Below are 18503 nucleotides of genomic sequence, written 5' to 3'. Positions count from 1 at the left end.
ATGGTACCGAAACTTATAAAACGCCATAAAAAAATTTTTATGGAACGTTTTATGGTTTCAAATTTTCCATAAAAAATTCTGTATTATAAAATTACCGATTTTTTGAGGTTATCTTCCAAATAAAATCAAAGGACCAGTCTCAGGTTCACTAAACGTCAAAAAACAAAAAATCCACTTTTATGGTACCGTACTTATCATAAAACGCCAAAAATTTTTTTTATGGACGGTTTTATGGTTACAAACTGTCCCTGCATTCATAGCTCATGGATAGAGCTACAAATTAATTGCTTACAGTGTTTGTTTAGTTTCTCAAATCGGCCTAATCAAATAATTATCAAGGATTAAAATTTGAAAAAATTTTGAAGTAAAAATTATATTTTTGGGGGCACGCTTATTGTTTCTGACGATTTTTGATGAACTACACTACCAATTTGGACTGGCATAGTCGCTTTTTGTTGACTGTGAGTTCTCCTAAAGCTTGCAGTCTTCAATTGGTGTCTAAATTGGCCCGCTCAGAACAATATTAAACTGTAAAATTTAAAAATATAAAAACAAATGATGTTTCAAATGTTTTTCAGTAATGATGTCTTTTTTCTTCTAAATTGGGTTATTGTTGCTTTCAAATTGTGTTATTTAGTCTTTTTTTGAGTCCATGAAGCTTTGCGAATCATTAGTTATTGGGAATTAAACATTTATTCATTTTTAGCGAAATCATGAAATTCTTGTTTGAGTTGTTTGTTGTTTGAGACACACAGAACAACCTGGCCTTTAGGTCGAGGTGGGATTTTTTCTCACTTCGCAGTTGAGGTCTTGGGTGTTCAGTAACTAGCGAGGGGACTTGGATTGCCTTCAAATTTGTCTATGTGGTACCGTTTTGTGTCGTTTTGCGTGATTTTGCCCGAATTTGGTGTCTCCCAGTAGCCCAAAAATAGGGTACGCTTCATGTGTTTGACGATTTCTCCAAAACTACTGTACCAAACTGAACGTGCATTGTCGCGTTTTGTTAACGATAAACAAACTTTCATTGCTTGCAGCGTTTAATTAGTTTCTCAAATCGGCCTAAGCATAAAGTTATCAAGGTTTTATTTTGAAAGAAATTGAATTAAAAATTTTATCTCTGATGGCACGCTTATTGTTTCTGAGGATTTTTGCCGGACTAATCTACCAATTTGGCCGGGCATAGTCGCGTTTTGTTGAATGTAAGTTTTTGGAAGGTCTGCAGTCTTCAAATGGTGTCTGAATTGCCGGCTCAGAACAATATTAAACTGTAAATTTTTAAAATTTAAAAATAAATGATGTTTTAAATGTTTTTCAGTAATGATGTCTTCTTTCTTCCAAATTGTGTTATTTTTGCTTGCCAATTGTGTTATTTATGCTTTTTTTGGGTCGATGAAGCTGTTCGAATCCTTAGTTTCGGGGAATTCAACTTTTTTTTGCGAAATCATGAAATTCTTGTTTGAGTTTTTTTTAATCAAAACACACAAAACACCCTGGCCTTTATGGCGAGGTGGGATTTTTTCTCACTTCGCAGTAGAGGTCTTGGGTCTTCAGTAATTACTGAGTGGACGTAGATTGCCTTCAGGTTTGTCTACGTGGTACCGTTTCTAGTCGTTTTGCTTGATTTGGCCAGAATTTGGTGTCTCCCAATAGCCCAAAAATAGGGTATGCTTAATGCGTTTGACGATTTCTCCAAAACTACTGTACCAAACTGAACGGCCATTATCGCGTTTTGTTATCCATAAACCCTCATTGCTGGTAGTGTTCAATTAGTTTCTCAAATTGGCCTATCCAAAAAGTTATCAAGGTTTAAATTTGAAAAAATTGAAGTAAAGATTGTATTTTTGGTGGCACGCTTATTGTTTCTGACGATTTTTGCCGAACTACTCAGCCAAATTTGGCCGGACATAGTCGCGTTTTGTTGACCGTAAGTTTTCTGAAGGTCTGCAGGTTTCAAATGGTGTCTAAAATGGCCGGCTCAGAACAATATTAAGCTGTAAATTTCAAAAATTTAAAAACAAATGATGTTTTAAATGTTTTTCAGTAATGATGTCTTCTTTCTTCCAAATTGTGTTATTTTTGCCTGCCAATTGTGTTATTTAGGTTTTTTTTGGGTCGATGAGGCTTTTTGAATCCTTAGTTTCTGGGAATTCAACATTTTTTCGTTTTTTGCGAAATCATGAAGTTCTTGTTTCAGTTTTTTTTTAATCAAAAGACACAAAACACCTTGGCCTTTAGGGCGAGGTGGGACTTTTACTCACATCGCAGTAGGGATCGTGGGTGTTCAGTAACTACCGAGTGGACTTGAATTGCCTTCGGATTTGTCTACGTGGTACCGTTTTTAGTCGTTTTGCGAGATTTTGCCAGATATTGGGGTCTCCAAATTGCCCAAAAATCGATGTACGCTTCATGTCTTTGACGATTTCTCACAAACTACTGTACCAAATTGGATGGGCATTATCGCGTTTTGTTGGCCCTAAAGCCCCCTTGATTGCAGTCTTAAGTTGGTTTCTCAAATCAGCCGTATCAAAAACTTAGTAATGTTTAAATTTGAAAAAGGTCGAATATTTTGGGCTGTTCTGGTTGACCCAAATTTCGGTACAACAAAACACGCGATTTACCCAGCAAGCGTTAGTGTTTTAGAATTCTCAGTTGATGGGGAGTCTCCCCATTTATATTTTGTATGCAGTTTTATTTAGTCCAGTTGGTCAATTTTAGCGACACATGAGCCGTACTTGGGCGATTTTGTCATTTGGTACCGTACCTTTATGTTGGAATATCTCCTCGTAGAGTGGACCAATTTTTGATCTGTTTGTTGATTTGAACTCAACCTGAGCAGTACTTAAATCCCTGTAAATAGCGTTGTGTTTCTCTCAGCCGTTTTCGAGAAATTGGCCAGGACACATACCCCCATTTTTACCAATTCGTGTCTGGTACATTTCGTGTATGCACAGTTTAGACCAACAAAAATGACAAATTTAGCCCCCAGAATTGGTTCTTTAGACTCCCCCGATAATGCGGATGATCCACATATATGTTTTATAGGGCGTTTTGGTAGTTTAGATGGTCAATTTTTGGTCTGCATGTCACCTCTCCTCGTTTCTGACGAGATTCGTAGGGTACCTTAACTATGCAATATCTCCTCGTAGAAAAGACCGATTTAGATTGTCTTTTGACATAAAGCGTATCTTAAGGAGTACTGTTGTTGGTCCCAGTATGGTTGTTTTTCGTTCGGCCAGTTTCGAAATATTGGCTTTTAAAGATACCACCAATTTCACCTGCTGAAACAGGAGAACTGACCCTGTGAATTGGGTTACGGACCTGTAGATGTTACTTTTAGACTGGTTTTAGTAGCTGCCTAGACTCAGTATGCCAGTGATACTGCCAGCAAGATTTGGCTGTTTTAGTTAAACTAGTTGTTTGACATATTTGACATTTTGGATGTTCCAGGTCCATTCTTTGGGCATTTGATACCAACGACTCGATCGTTAATAACTCTGCTCACAGTATTTTTTCCCATTGAGTTGTATACTTAGAAAGCTCAATATTTGTCCTTTCTTTTGATATATTGAAACCTGAAAAAATACTCACGAGAAGTTGTAAATTTGTGTACGAGAATGGGAAACGTCACAAAATTTGGTCGGATCTGGTCGGTTTTTGCTAATAACTCTGCGTAGAGAGGGAGTATTTTCATTTTTATTAGTGATTCTGAAAGCTTAGTTCAAGGCTGTTTTAATGGTGTACATGTCGTTTTGTTTTGATATTGAAAAAGTTTTGAAAATGGCCCGCGAGCAAACCCTAATCTTGGTCATTTTGACTGTTTCTGGGGTAGTGATCTTTGCCTCTCCCTCAACCCCGCCACTCAAAGTTGCCTCAACCACTCAAAGATCGTGGCCTCAACAGTACGTTCTCCCTCAAGTTACAGAGCACGTGTCACAGAATGGTAAATCATTATGTAAAATTATACTTGTTTATATTTATATAATACTATTATTCTAAGGTGAGGGCCTCGGGCCCGCATGAGGTGCACCACCCCCCTGCCCCGTTGAGACGCCGGTTAGTCGGTTTCCCCCGCTGGGATTTTGTGCACCTCCTGTTGGGTACGTAGTTGGCGTGCGGTCGATTTTTCGGGCTCTCTTAAGAGATCTGTTCAGGGTCTGTTTGGTCTGGCCCAAGGTCTGCACAACGGTCTGGCCATGGCTCTGTTCGGTCTGGCCAATGGTATCGAGAAAGTCTGTTCAGTCTGGCCAATGGTGGTCAAAATCTGTTTCGTCTCGCCAAGGGTGGCCAAAGTCCGTTCGGTCTGGCCAATACCTATCTTTGGGTATGTATAGCTATAGCTTGTCGAGGAAAAAAGTTAGTATTTCATACGGCAATTTGCGATTATTTCGTATAGTTAATTTTAAATAATTTTGAAGAATAGGTCTTTTTGATTAGGTCATAGATTTGTCCAAATCAAACCAAACTCGGCATGGAGTATCCCATGTGTACCTAGAGTGCAAAACAAAAACAAATTTTGCTATAGCTTTACTAGGAAAAAGGCTAGCTTTTCATACGGAAATTTGCGAATTTCGCGAATAGCGAATTTTAGAAATACGTCTTTTTCATCGGGTCAAGGATTTGTCCAAAACGAACCACACTCGGCATGGAGTATCCCACGTGTACCTAGGGTTTAAAACAATAAGAGTTTTCGCTATCGCTTGCCTAGGAAAAAAGTTAGCTTTTCATACGGAAATTTGCGATTATTTCGAATAATTTGCGATAATAGAATTTTGGACATAGGTCTTTTTCATCGGGTCAAGGAGTTGTTCAAATCAAACCAAATTCGGCATGGAGTATCTCATGCGTACCTAGTTTGTAATACAAAAAAATTTTTTGCTATAGCTTGCCTAGGAAAAAAGTTAGCTTTTCATTCGGAAATTTGCGAATTTCGAGTTTAGCGAATTTTAAAAATAGGTTTTTTATCGGGTCAAGCAGTTGTCCAAATCGAACCAAACTCGGCATGGAGTATCCCATGTGTACCTAGAGTTTAAAACGAAAAGAATTTTGCTATCGTTTGTCTAGGAAAAAAGTCAGTTTTTCATACGCAATTTTGCGATTACTTCGAATAATTTGCGATGATAGAATTTTGAAAATAGGTCTTTTTCATCGGATCAAGGAGTTGTTCAAATCCAACCAAACATGGCATGCAGTATCCAATATGTACCTAGAGTGTAAAAAAATAACAATTTTTGCTATTGCTTGCCTAGGAAAAAAGTTAGCTTTTCATACGGAAATTTGCGAATTTCGCGATTAGCGAATTTTAAAAATAGGTCTTTTTGATTAGGTCATAGAGTTGTCAAAATCGAACCAAACTCGGCATGGAGTATCCCATGTGTACCTAGAGTGCAAAACAAAAATAAATTTTGCTATAGCTTTACTAGGAAAAAAGCTAGTTTTTCATACGGAAATTTGCGAATTTCGTGATTAGCGAATTTTAGAAATACGTCTTTTTCATCGGGTCAAGGATTTGTCCAAATCGAACCACACTCGGCATGGAGTATCCCATGTGTACCTAGAGTTTAAAACAATAAGAGTTTTCGCTATCGCTTGCCTAGGAAAAAAGTTAGCTCTTCATACGGAAATTTGCGATTATTTCGAATAATTTGCGATAATAGAATTTTGGACATAGGCCTTTTTCATCGGGTCAAGGAGTTGTTCAAATCGAACCAAATTCGGCATGGAGTATCTCATGCGTACCTAGTGTGTAATACAAAAAAAACTTTGCTATAGCTTGCCTAGGAAAAAAGTTAGCTTTTCATTCGGAAATTTGCGAATTTCGCGATCAGCGAATTTTAAAAATAGGTTTTTCATCGGGTCAAGGAGTTGTCCAAATCGAACCAAACTCGGCATGGAGTATCCCATGTGTACCTAGAGTTTAAAACGTAAAGAATTTTGCTATCGTTTGCCTAGGAAAAAAGTTAGCGTTTCATACGCAAATTTGCGATTACTTCGAATATTTTGCGATGATAGAATTTTGAAAATAGGTCTTTTTCATCGGGTCAAGCAGTTGTTCAAATCCAACCAAACATCAAACATGGCATGCAGTATCTAATATGTACCTAGAGTGTAACAAAAAAACAATTTTTGCTATTGCTTGCCTAGAAAAAAAGTTAGCTTTTCATACAGAAATTTGCGAATTTCGCGATTAGCGAATTTTAAAAATAGGTCTTTTTCATTGGGTCAAGGAATCGTCCAAATCGAACCAAATTCGGCATGGAGTATCCCATGTGTACCTAGAGTGTAAAACAAAACGAAATTTTGCTATAGCTTGCCTAGGAAAAAAGTTAGTTTTTTATACGGAAATTTGCGATTCTTTCGAATATTTAATTTTTAAGTATAGTATTTTTGATTGGGTCAAGAAGTTATTCAAATCAAACCAAACTCGGTATGGAGTATCCCCTGTATATATAGAGTCTAAAACAAAAAGAATTTTTGCTTAGCTTGTCTAGAAAAAAATAAGTATTTCATACGGCAATTTGCGATTATTTCGTAAAGTTAATTTTAAATAATTTTGAAAAATAGGTCTTTTTGATTAGGTCATAGAGTTGTCCAAATCGAATCAAACTCGGTGTGGAGTATCCCCTGTTTATATAGAGTCTATAACATAAATTCGTTTTGCTATAGCTTGTCTAGGAAAAAAGTTAGTATTTCATACATCAGTTTGCGTTTCTTTCGAATATTTAATTTTTAAATATAGTACTTTTGATTGGGTCAAGAAGTTATTCAAATCAAACCAAACTCGGTATGGAGTATCTCCTGTATATATAAATTCTAGCACAAAAAAAATTTTTGCTATAGCTTGTCTAGGAAAAAAGTTAGTATTTCATACGGCAATTTGCGATTATTTCGTAAAGTTAAATTTAAATAATTTTGAAAAATAGGTCGTTTTGATTAGGTCATAGAGTTGTCCAAATCGAACCACACTCGGCATGGAGTATCCCAAGTGTACCTAGAGTTTAAAACGAAAAGAATTTTGCTATCGTTTGCCTAGGAAAAAAGTTAGCGTTTCATACGCAAATTTGCGATTACTTCGAATATTTTGCGATAATAGAATTTTGGACATAGGTCTTTTTCATCCGGTCAAGGAGTTGTTCAAATCAAACCAAATTCGGCATGGAGTATCTCATGCGTACCTAGTGTGTAATACAAAAAAAACTTTGCTATAGCTTGCCTAGGAAAAAAGTTAGCTTTTCATTCGGAAATTTGCGAATTTCGCGATTAGCGAATTTTAAAAATAGGTTTTTCATCGGGTCAAGGAGTTGTCCAAATCGAACCAAACTCGGCATGGAGTATCCCATGTGTACCTAGAGTTTAAAACGAAAAGAATTTTGCTATCGTTTGCCTAGGAAAAAAGTTAGCGTTTCATACGCAAATTTGCGATTACTTCGAATATTTTGCGATGATAGAATTTTGAAAATAGGTCTTTTTCATCGGGTCAAGCAGTTGTTCAAATCCAACCAAACATCAAACATGGCATGCAGTATCCAATATGTACCTAGAGTGTAACAAAAAAAACAATTTTTGCTATTGCTTGCCTAGAAGAAAAGCTAGTTTTTCATACGGAAATTTGCGAATTTCGTGATTAGCGAATTTTAGAAATACGCCTTTTTCATCGGGTCAAGGATTTGTCCAAATCGAACCACACTCGGCATGGAGTATCCCATGTGTACCTAGAGTTTAAAACACTAAGAGTTTTCGCTATCGCTTGCCTAGGAAAAAAGTTAGCTTTTCATTCGGAAATTTGCGATTATTTCGAATATTTTGCGATGATAGAATTGTGAAAATAGGTCTTTTTCATCGGGTCAAGCAGTTGTTCAAATCCAACCAAACATCAAACATGGCGTGCTGTATCCAATATGTACCTAGAGTGTAACAAAAAAAACAATTTTTGCTATTGCTTGCCTAGAAAAAAAGTTAGCTTTTCATACAGAAATTTGCGAATTTCGCGATTAGCGAATTTTAAAAATAGGTCTTTTTCATTGGGTCAAGGAATTGTCCAAATCGAACCAAATTCGGCATGGAGTATCCCATGTGTACCTAGAGTGTAAAACAAAACAAATTTTTGCTATAGCTTGCCTAGGAAAAAAGTTAGTTTTTTATACGGAAATTTGCGATTCTTTCGAATATTTAATTTTTAAATATAGTATTTTTGATTGGGTCAAGAAGTTATTCAAATCAAACCAAACTCGGTATGGAGTATCCCCTGTATATATAGAGTCTAAAACAAAAAGAATTTTTGCTTAGCTTGTCTAGAAAAAAATAAGTATTTCATACGGCAATTTGCGATTATTTCGTAAAGTTAATTTTAAATAATTTTGAAAAATAGGTCTTTTTGATTAGGTCATAGAGTTGTCCAAATCGAACCAAACTCGGTGTGGAGTATCCCCTGTATATATAGAGTCTATAACAAAAATTCGTTTTGCTATAGCTTGTCTAGGAAAAAAGTTAGTATTTCATACGGCAGTTTGCGTTTCTTTCGAATATTTAATTTTTAAATATAGTACTTTTGATTGGGTCAAGAAGTTATTCAAATCAAACCAAACTCGGTATGGAGTATCTCCTGTATATATAAAGTCTAGCACAAAAAAATTTTTGCTATAGCTTGTCTAGGAAAAAAGTTAGTATTTCATACGGCAATTTGCGATTATTTCGTAAAGTTAAATTTAAATAATTTTGAAAAATAGGTCGTTTTGATTAGGTCATAGAGTTGTCCAAATCGAACCACACTCGGCATGGAGTATCCCATGTGTACCTAGAGTTTAAAACGAAAAGAATTTTGCTATCGTTTGCCTAGGAAAAAAGTTAGCGTTTCATACGCAAATTTGCGATTATTTCGAATATTTTGCGATGATAGAATTGTGAAAATAGGTCTTTTTCATCGGGTCAAGCAGTTGTTCAAATCCAACCAAACATCAAACATGGCATGCTGTATCCAATATGTACCTAGAGTGTAACAAAAAAAAACAATTTTTGCTATTGCTTGCCTAGAAAAAAAGTTAGCTTTTCATACAGAAATTTGCGAATTTCGCGATTAGCGAATTTTAAAAATAGGTCTTTTTCATTGGGTCAAGGAATTGTCCAAATCGAACCAAATTCGGCATGGAGTATCCCATGTGTACCTAGAGTGTAAAACAAAACGAATTTTTGCTATAGCTTGCCTAGGAAAAAAGTTAGTGTTTTATACGGAAATTTGCGATTCTTTCGAATATTTAATTTTTAAATATAGTATTTTTGATTGGGTCAAGAAGTTATTCAAATCAAACCAAACTCGGTATGGAGTATCCCCTGTATATATAGAGTCTAAAACAAAAAGAATTTTTGCTTAGCTTGTCTAGAAAAAAATAAGTATTTCATACGGCAATTTGCGATTATTTCGTAAAGTTAATTTTAAATAATTTTGAAAAATAGGTCTTTTTGATTAGGTCATAGAGTTGTCCAAATCGAACCAAACTCGGTGTGGAGTATCCCCTGTATATATAGAGTCTATAACAAAAATTCGTTTTGCTATAGCTTGTCTAGGAAAAAAGTTAGTATTTCATACGGCAGTTTGCGTTTCTTTCGAATATTTAATTTTTAAATATAGTACTTTTGATTGGGTCAAGAAGTTATTCAAATCAAACCAAACTCGGTATGGAGTATCTCCTGTATATATAAAGTCTAGCACAAAAAAATTTTTTGCTATAGCTTGTCTAGGAAAAAAGTTAGTATTTCATACGGCAATTTGCGATTATTTCGTAAAGTTAAATTTAAATAATTTTGAAAAATAGGTCGTTTTGATTAGGTCATAGAGTTGTCCAAATCGAACCACACTCGGCATGGAGTATCCCAAGTGTACCTAGAGTTTAAAACGAAAAGAATTTTGCTATCGTTTGCCTAGGAAAAAAGTTAGCGTTTCATACGCAAATTTGCGATTATTTCGAATATTTTGCGATGATAGAATTGTGAAAATAGGTCTTTTTCATCGGGTCAAGCAGTTGTTCAAATCCAACCAAACATCAAACATGGCATGCTGTATCCAATATGTACCTAGAGTGTAACAAAAAAAAACAATTTTTGCTATTGCTTGCCTAGAAAAAAAGTTAGCTTTTCATACAGAAATTTGCGAATTTCGCGATTAGCGAATTTTAAAAATAGGTCTTTTTCATTGGGTCAAGGAATTGTCCAAATCGAACCAAATTCGGCATGGAGTATCCCATGTGTACCTAGAGTGTAAAACAAAACGAATTTTTGCTATAGCTTGCCTAGGAAAAAAGTTAGTGTTTTATACGGAAATTTGCGATTCTTTCGAATATTTAATTTTTAAATATAGTATTTTTGATTGGGTCAAGAAGTTATTCAAATCAAACCAAACTCGGTATGGAGTATCCCCTGTATATATAGAGTCTAAAACAAAAAGAATTTTTGCTTAGCTTGTCTAGAAAAAAATAAGTATTTCATACGGCAATTTGCGATTATTTCGTAAAGTTAATTTTAAATAATTTTGAAAAATAGGTCTTTTTGATTAGGTCATAGAGTTGTCCAAATCGAACCAAACTCGGTGTGGAGTATCCCCTGTATATATAGAGTCTATAACAAAAATTCGTTTTGCTATAGCTTGTCTAGGAAAAAAGTTAGTATTTCATACGGCAGTTTGCGTTTCTTTCGAATATTTAATTTTTAAATATAGTACTTTTGATTGGGTCAAGAAGTTATTCAAATCAAACCAAACTCGGTATGGAGTATCTCCTGTATATATAAAGTCTAGCACAAAAAAATTTTTTGCTATAGCTTGTCTAGGAAAAAAGTTAGTATTTCATACGGCAATTTGCGATTATTTCGTAAAGTTAAATTTAAATAATTTTGAAAAATAGGTCGTTTTGATTAGGTCATAGAGTTGTCCAAATCGAACCACACTCGGCATGGAGTATCCCAAGTGTACCTAGAGTTTAAAACAATAAAAGTCTTCGCTATCGCTTGCCTAGGAAAAAAGTTAGCTTTTCATACGGAAAATTGCGATTATTTCGAACAATTTGCGATAATAGAATTTTGGACATAGGTCTTTTTCATCCGGCCAAGGAGTTGTTCAAATCAAACCAAATTCGGCATGGAGTATCTCATGCGTACCTAGTGTGTAATACAAAAAAAACTTTGCTATAGCTTGCCTAGGAAAAAAGTTAGCTTTTCATTCGGAAATTTGCGAATTTCGCGATTAGCGAATTTTAAAAATAAGTTTTTCATCGGGTCAAGGAGTTGTCCAAATCGAACCAAACTCGGCATGGAGTATCCCATGTGTACCTAGAGTTTAAAACGAAAAGAATTTTGCTATCGTTTGCCTAGGAAAAAAGTTAGCGTTTCATACGCAAATTTGCGATTACTTCGAATATTTTGCGATGATAGAATTTTGAAAATAGGTCTTTTTCATCGGGTCAAGCAGTTGTTCAAATCCAACCAAACATCAAACATGGCATGCAGTATCCAATATGTACCTAGAGTGTAACAAAAAAAAACAATTTTTGCTATTGCTTGCCTAGAAAAAAAGCTAGTTTTTCATACGGAAATTTGCGAATTTCGTGATTAGCGAAATTTAGAAATACGTCTTTTTCATCGGGTCAAGGATTTGTCCAAATCGAACCACACTCGGCATGGAGTATCCCATGTGTACCTAGAGTTTAAAACACTAAGAGTTTTCGCTATCGCTTGCCTAGGAAAAAAGTTAGCTTTTCATACGGAAATTTGCGATTATTTCGAATATTTTGCGATGATAGAATTGTGAAAATAGGTCTTTTTCATCGGGTCAAGCAGTTGTTCAAATCCAACCAAACATCAAACATGGCATGCTGTATCCAATATGTACCTAGAGTGTAACAAAAAAAAACAATTTTTGCTATTGCTGGCCTAGAAAAAAAGTTAGCTTTTCATACAGAAATTTGCGAATTTCGCGATTAGCGAATTTTAAAAATATGTCTTTTTCATTGGGTCAAGGAATTGTCCAAATCGAACCAAATTCGGCATGGAGTATCCCATGTGTACCTAGAGTGTAAAACAAAACGAATTTTTGCTATAGCTTGCCTTGGAAAAAAAATAGTTTTTTATACGGAAATCTGCGATTCTTTCGAATATTTAATTTTTAAATATAGTATTTTTGATTGGGTCAAGAAGTTATTCAAATCAAACCAAACTCGGTATGGAGTATCCCCTGTATATATAGAGTCTAAAACAAAAAGAATTTTTGCTTAGCTTGTCTAGAAAAAAAAGGGAATTTCATACGGCAATTTGCGATTATTTCGTAAAGTTAATTTCAAATAATTTTGAAAAAGAGGTCTTTTTGATTAGGTCATAGAGTTGTCCAAATCGAACCAAACTCGGTGTGGAGTATCCCCTGTATATATATAGAGTCTATAACAAAAATTCGTTTTGCTATAGCTTGTCTAGGAAAAAAGTTAGTATTTCATACGGCAATTTGCGATTCTTTCGAATATTTAATTTTTAAATATAGTACTTTTGATTGGGTCAAGAAGTTATTCAAATCAAACCAAACTCGGTATGGAGTATCTCCTGTATATATAAAGTCTAGCACAAAAAAAATTTTTGCTATAGCTTGTCTAGGAAAAAAGTATTTCATACGGCAATTTGCGATTATTTCGTATAGTTAAATTTAAATAATTTTGAAAAATAGGTCGTTTTGATTAGGTCATAGAGTTGTCCAAATCGAACAAACTCGGCATGAAGTGTCCCATGTGTGCCTAGAGTGTAAAAGAAAAGGCATTTGTTCTATACTTTGACTCTGGTAAAAGTTAGCTTTTCAGAACGGCTAACTTGCTTGAAAACTTTAGTAAAAAGTCTTCTATGAAAGTCCTATTTTTCGATCAGGTTTTGGTTTTGTTTCAGGTCTTCTCATGAATTCATCATCTTCGTCGTTTTTGTGTTATAAAATGCCCAAGAAAACTGTATTGTGGTACAAATCGGGGTCGATTGAGATTCGAGAGCCAGATGTTCAGAAAGTGAGTAGTTTTTTTGCATGTAAAAGCATGTATGCTTCAATGCCAACAGGTAATAGTTCGGGAAACAACCATATTTTCCTGCTTAAATTGGATTGAGGGCTTTTGAGTAGTAATGTAAAGCAATTTTTTTCACGTAAATCCTTCTAAAAAAGTCTTCAAAATCTGCACAAACGCCAAGTTTTAAAGTCTCACTGTATTCGGTAATTTTTGCTTTTTCTCGGTTTTTGGCACAAAACGCAAACATAAAAGTCCAACTAGTTCTGAATCTGCAAAAGAATTGGCCAGAATAAGTGTTTTGGAAGAAAAGTTAGAGTTGTGTTGGAAATTACAATTTTCCGTATAAGACGCTAAAATTCTCCGTACAAGTCTCAGTGTTTTCGTTAATTTTTGCTTTGTCTCGACTTTTGTTACAAAACGCAAACATACTAGTCTAACCAATTCTGAATATGCGAAAGATTTGGTCAGAATAAGTGTTTTGGAAGAAAAGTTAGATTTGTGGCGGAAATTACAATTTGCCGTATAAGACTCTAAAATTTAAAGTCTCAATGTTTTCGTTAATGTTTGCTTTTTCTCGCTTTTTGGCACAAAAAAAAACAAACTAGTCCAACCAGTTCTGATCTGCATGAGATTTCGTCAGAATAAGTGTTTTGGAACAAAAGTTAGATTTGTGGTTAAAATTACAATTTGCCTTATAAAGCCGCTAAAATTTAAAGTCTCTATATTTTCGTTAAGGTTTGCTTTTTCTCGCTTTTTGGCACAAAACACAAACATAATAGTCTAACCAGTTCTGAATCTGCAAAAAATTGGCCAGAATAAGTGTTTTGGAAGAAAAGTTAGAGTTGTGATGGAAATTACAATTTGCCGTATAAGACGCTAAAATTCTCCGTACAAGTCTCAGTGTTTTCGTTAATTTTTGCTTTGTCTCGACTTTTGGCACAAAACGCAAACATACTAGTCTAACCAATTCTGAATATGCGAAAGATTTGGTCAGAATAAGTGTTTTGGAAGAAAATTTAGATTTGTGGCGGAAATTACAATTTGCCGTATAAAACTCTAAAATTTAAAGTCTCAATGTTTTCGTTAAGGTTTGCTTTTTCTCGCTTTTTGGCACAAAACACAAACATAATAGTCTAACCAGTTCTGAATCTGCAAAAAATTGGCCAGAATAAGTGTTTTGGAAGAAAAGTTAGAGTTGTGATGGAAATTACAATTTGCCGTATAAGACGCTAAAATTCTCCGTACAAGTCTCAGTGTTTTCGTTAATTTTTGCTTTGTCTCGACTTTTGGCACAAAACGCAAACATACTAGTCTAACCAATTCTGAATATGCGAAAGATTTGGTCAGAATAAGTGTTTTGGAACAAAAGTTAGATTTGTGGTTAAAATTACAATTTGCCTTACAGAGCCGCTAAAATTTAAAGTCTCTATATTTTCGTTAATGTTTGCTTTTTCTCGCTTTTTGGCACAAAACACAAACATAATAAATAGTCTAACCAGTTCTGAATCTGCGAAAAATTGGCTAGAATAAGTGTTTTCGAAGAAAGTTAAATTTCTGGTGGAAATTGCAATTTGCCGTACGAAGCCGCTAAAATTTAAAGTCTCAGTTCCGTGTTTTCGTTGTTTTCGTTAATTTTTGCTTTTTCCTAATTTTTTGGCACAAAACGCAAACTTAATGGTGTATCCAATTCTGAATATGCAGAAGAATTGGTCAGAATAAGTGTTCTGGTAGAAAAGTTGGATTTGTGGTGGAAATTGCAATTTGCCGCACAAGACGCTAAAAGTTAAAGGCTCAGTGTTTTCGTTATTGTTTTTGCTGTTTCTCGATTTTTGGCACAAAACGAAACATACTGGTGTAACCAATTCTGAATATGCAAAAAATGGGCCAGAATAAGTGTTTTGGAAGAAAGTTAGATTTGTGGTGGAAATTGCAATTTGCCGTACGAAGCCGCTAAAATTTAAAGTCTCAGTTCCGTGTTTTCGTTGTTTTCGTTAATTTTTGCTTTTTCCTAATTTTTTGGCACAAAACGCAAACTTAATGGTGTATCCAATTCTGAATATGCAGAAGAATTGGTCAGAATAAGTGTTCTGGTAGAAAAGTTGGATTTGTGGTGGAAATTGCAATTTGCCGCACAAGACGCTAAAAGTTAAAGGCTCAGTGTTTTCGTTATTGTTTTTGCTGTTTCTCGATTTTTGGCACAAAACGAAACATACTGGTCTAGCCAATTCTGAATAAGCAAAAAAAATGGTCAGAATAAGTGTTTAGGAAGAAAAGCTAGATTTGTGGTGAATATTACAGCTTGCAGTACGCTAAACTTTCTCTGTGAACTTTCTTTATCTACAACTTTGAAAATACTGTTATGCGGTTTTTCGTGAGTTGACTTGTGCGGCTGCAAAACTGCTGTCAGTATTGAATGAGTTATACGGTAAAGTTACCACAAAAAATTCAAATTTCTCTGTAACAGTTAAAAAAAATGGTCTTCTCGAAAAGTCTTCCATTTCTCGAGGTGGTGATATGACATATGTCTGCTTTTTTGTAGGTTTTAGTAGTGTGCTAGTTAGTAAAATCTGTATCTATTCTAATTGGAGCCTAGATTTGGTCAAAAATGTGAACTTGCCGGAAAAATTGAGCCTTCTCTATCATGAAAAAATTCTTCTTCAAAAGTCTTCTATTTTTTAGTATTTTTTAGTGTGTTCGTTAATGTTTGATTTTTGTCGCTTTCTGGTACAAAACGCAAACAAACTAGTCCAGCCAATTTTGAATATGCAAAAGAATTGGCCAGAATAAGTGTTTTGGAAGAAAAGTTGGATTTGTGTTGGAAATTTCATTTTGCCGTACAAACCGCTAAATTTTAAAGTCTCCATATTTTCGTTAATGTTTGCTTTCTCTCAGTTTTTGACACAAAACGGAAACATACTAGTCCATCCAGTTCTGAATATGCAAAACATTTGGTAAGAATAAGTGTTTTGGAAGAAAAGTTGGATTTGTACTGCAAATTACAATTTACCGTATAAGACGCTAAATTTTTCCGTACAAGTCTCATTGTTTTCGTTAATTTTTGCTTTGTCTCGGGTTTTGGCACAAAACGCAAACATAATAGTCTAACCAATTCTGAATATGCAAAAGAATTGGTCAGAATAAGTGTTTTGGAAGAAAAGTTGGATTTGTACTGGAAATTACAATTTGCCGTATAAGACGCTAAAATTTTCCGTACAAGTCTCAATGTTTTCGTTAATTTTTGCTTTTTCTCGGGTTTTGGCACAAAACGGAAACATAATATTGTAACCAATTCGGAATTTTCAAAAGATTTGGTCAGAATAAATGTTTTGGAAGAAAAATTTGATTAGGGTTGGAAATTGCAATTTGCCGCAATAGACGCTATAATTTAAAGGCTCAGTATTTTCGTTAATTTTTGCTTTTTCTCGATTTTTGGCACAAAACACAAACATACCGGTCTAAACATTTCTCAATATGCAAAAGAATTCGTCAGAATAATTGTTTTGGAAGAAAGTTAGATTTGTGGTGGAAATTGCAATTTGCCGCAAAGACGCTAAAATTTAAAGGTTCAGTTCCGTGTTTTCGTTAATTTCTGCTTTTTTCTGGATTTCTGGGATGAAACGCAAACATACTGGTCTAACGAATTCTGAATATGCAAAAGAATTGGTCAGAATAAGTGTTTTGGACGAAAAGTTAGATTTGTGTTGGAAATTGCAATTTGCCGCACAAGACGCTAAAATTTATAAAGTTTCAGTTCCGTGTTTTCGTTAATTTTTGCATTTTTCTGGATTTTTGGGATAAAACGCAAACATACTGGTCTAACAAATTCTGAATATGCAAAAGAAATGGCCAGAATAAGAGTTTTGGAATAAAAGTTAGATTTGTGGTGGAAATTGCAATTTGCCGTATAAGACGCTAAAAGTTGAATGCTGTGTTTTCGTTATTTTTTGCTTTTTCTCGGTTTTTGGCACAAAACGCAAACATACTGGTGTAACCAATTCTGAATCTGCAAAAGATTTGGTCAGAATAAGTGTTTTGGATGAAAAGTTAGATTTGTGGTGGAAATTGCAATCTGCCGTATAAGACGCTAAAAGTTAAAGGCTGTGTTTTCGTTACATTTTGCTTTTTCTCGGTTTTTGGCACAAAACGCAAACATACTGGTCTAACCAATGCTGAATCTGCAAAAGATTTGGTCAGAATAAGTGTTTTGGAAGAAAAGTTGGATTTGTACTGCAAATTACAATTTACCGTATAAGACGCTAAAATTTTCCGTACAAGTCTCATTGTTTTCGTTAATTTTTGCTTTGTCTCGGGTTTTGGCACAAAACGCAAACATAATAGTCTAACCAATTCTGAATATGCAAAAGAATTGGTCAGAATAAGTGTTTTGGAAGAAAAGTTGGATTTGTACTGGAAATTACAATTTGCCGTATAAGACGCTAAAATTTTCCGTACAAGTCTCAATGTTTTCGTTAATTTTTGCTTTTTCTCGGGTTTTGGCACAAAACGGAACCATAATATTGTAACCAATTCGGAATTTTCAAAAGATTTGGTCAGAATAAATGTTTTGGAAGAAAAATTTGATTAGGGTTGGAAATTGCAATTTGCCGCAATAGACGCTATAATTTAAAGGCTCAGTATTTTCGTTAATTTTTGCTTTTTCTCGATTTTTGGCACAAAACACAAACATACCGGTCTAAACATTTCTCAATATGCAAAAGAATTCGTCAGAATAATTGTTTTGGAAGAAAGTTAGATTTGTGGTGGAAATTGCAATTTGCCGCAAAGACGCTAAAATTTAAAGGTTCAGTTCCGTGTTTTCGTTAATTTCTGCTTTTTTCTGGATTTCTGGGATGAAACGCAAACATACTGGTCTAACGAATTCTGAATATGCAAAAGAATTGGTCAGAATAAGTGTTTTGGACGAAAAGTTAGATTTGTGTTGGAAATTGCAATTTGCCGCACAAGACGCTAAAATTTATAAAGTTTCAGTTCCGTGTTTTCGTTAATTTTTGCATTTTTCTGGATTTTTGGGATAAAACGCAAACATACTGGTCTAACAAATTCTGAATATGCAAAAGAAATGGCCAGAATAAGAGTTTTGGAATAAAAGTTAGATTTGTGGTGGAAATTGCAATTTGCCGTATAAGACGCTAAAAGTTGAATGCTGTGTTTTCGTTATTTTTTGCTTTTTCTCGGTTTTTGGCACAAAACGCAAACATACTGGTGTAACCAATTCTGAATCTGCAAAAGATTTGGTCAGAATAAGTGTTTTGGATGAAAAGTTAGATTTGTGGTGGAAATTGCAATCTGCCGTATAAGACGCTAAAAGTTAAAGGCTGTGTTTTCGTTACATTTTGCTTTTTCTCGGTTTTTGGCACAAAACGCAAACATACTGGTCTAACCAATGCTGAATCTGCAAAAGATTTGGTCAGAATAGGTGTTTTGGATGAAAAGTTAGATTTGTGGTGGAAATTGAAATCTGCCGTA

The sequence above is a fragment of the Convolutriloba macropyga genome, chromosome 8 (assembly GCF_964194025.1).
Source record: "Convolutriloba macropyga chromosome 8, txConMacr16.3, whole genome shotgun sequence".
Classification (NCBI taxonomy): Eukaryota; Metazoa; Xenacoelomorpha; order Acoela; family Convolutidae; genus Convolutriloba; species Convolutriloba macropyga.
Note: the sequence above shows the minus strand (reverse complement) of the source record.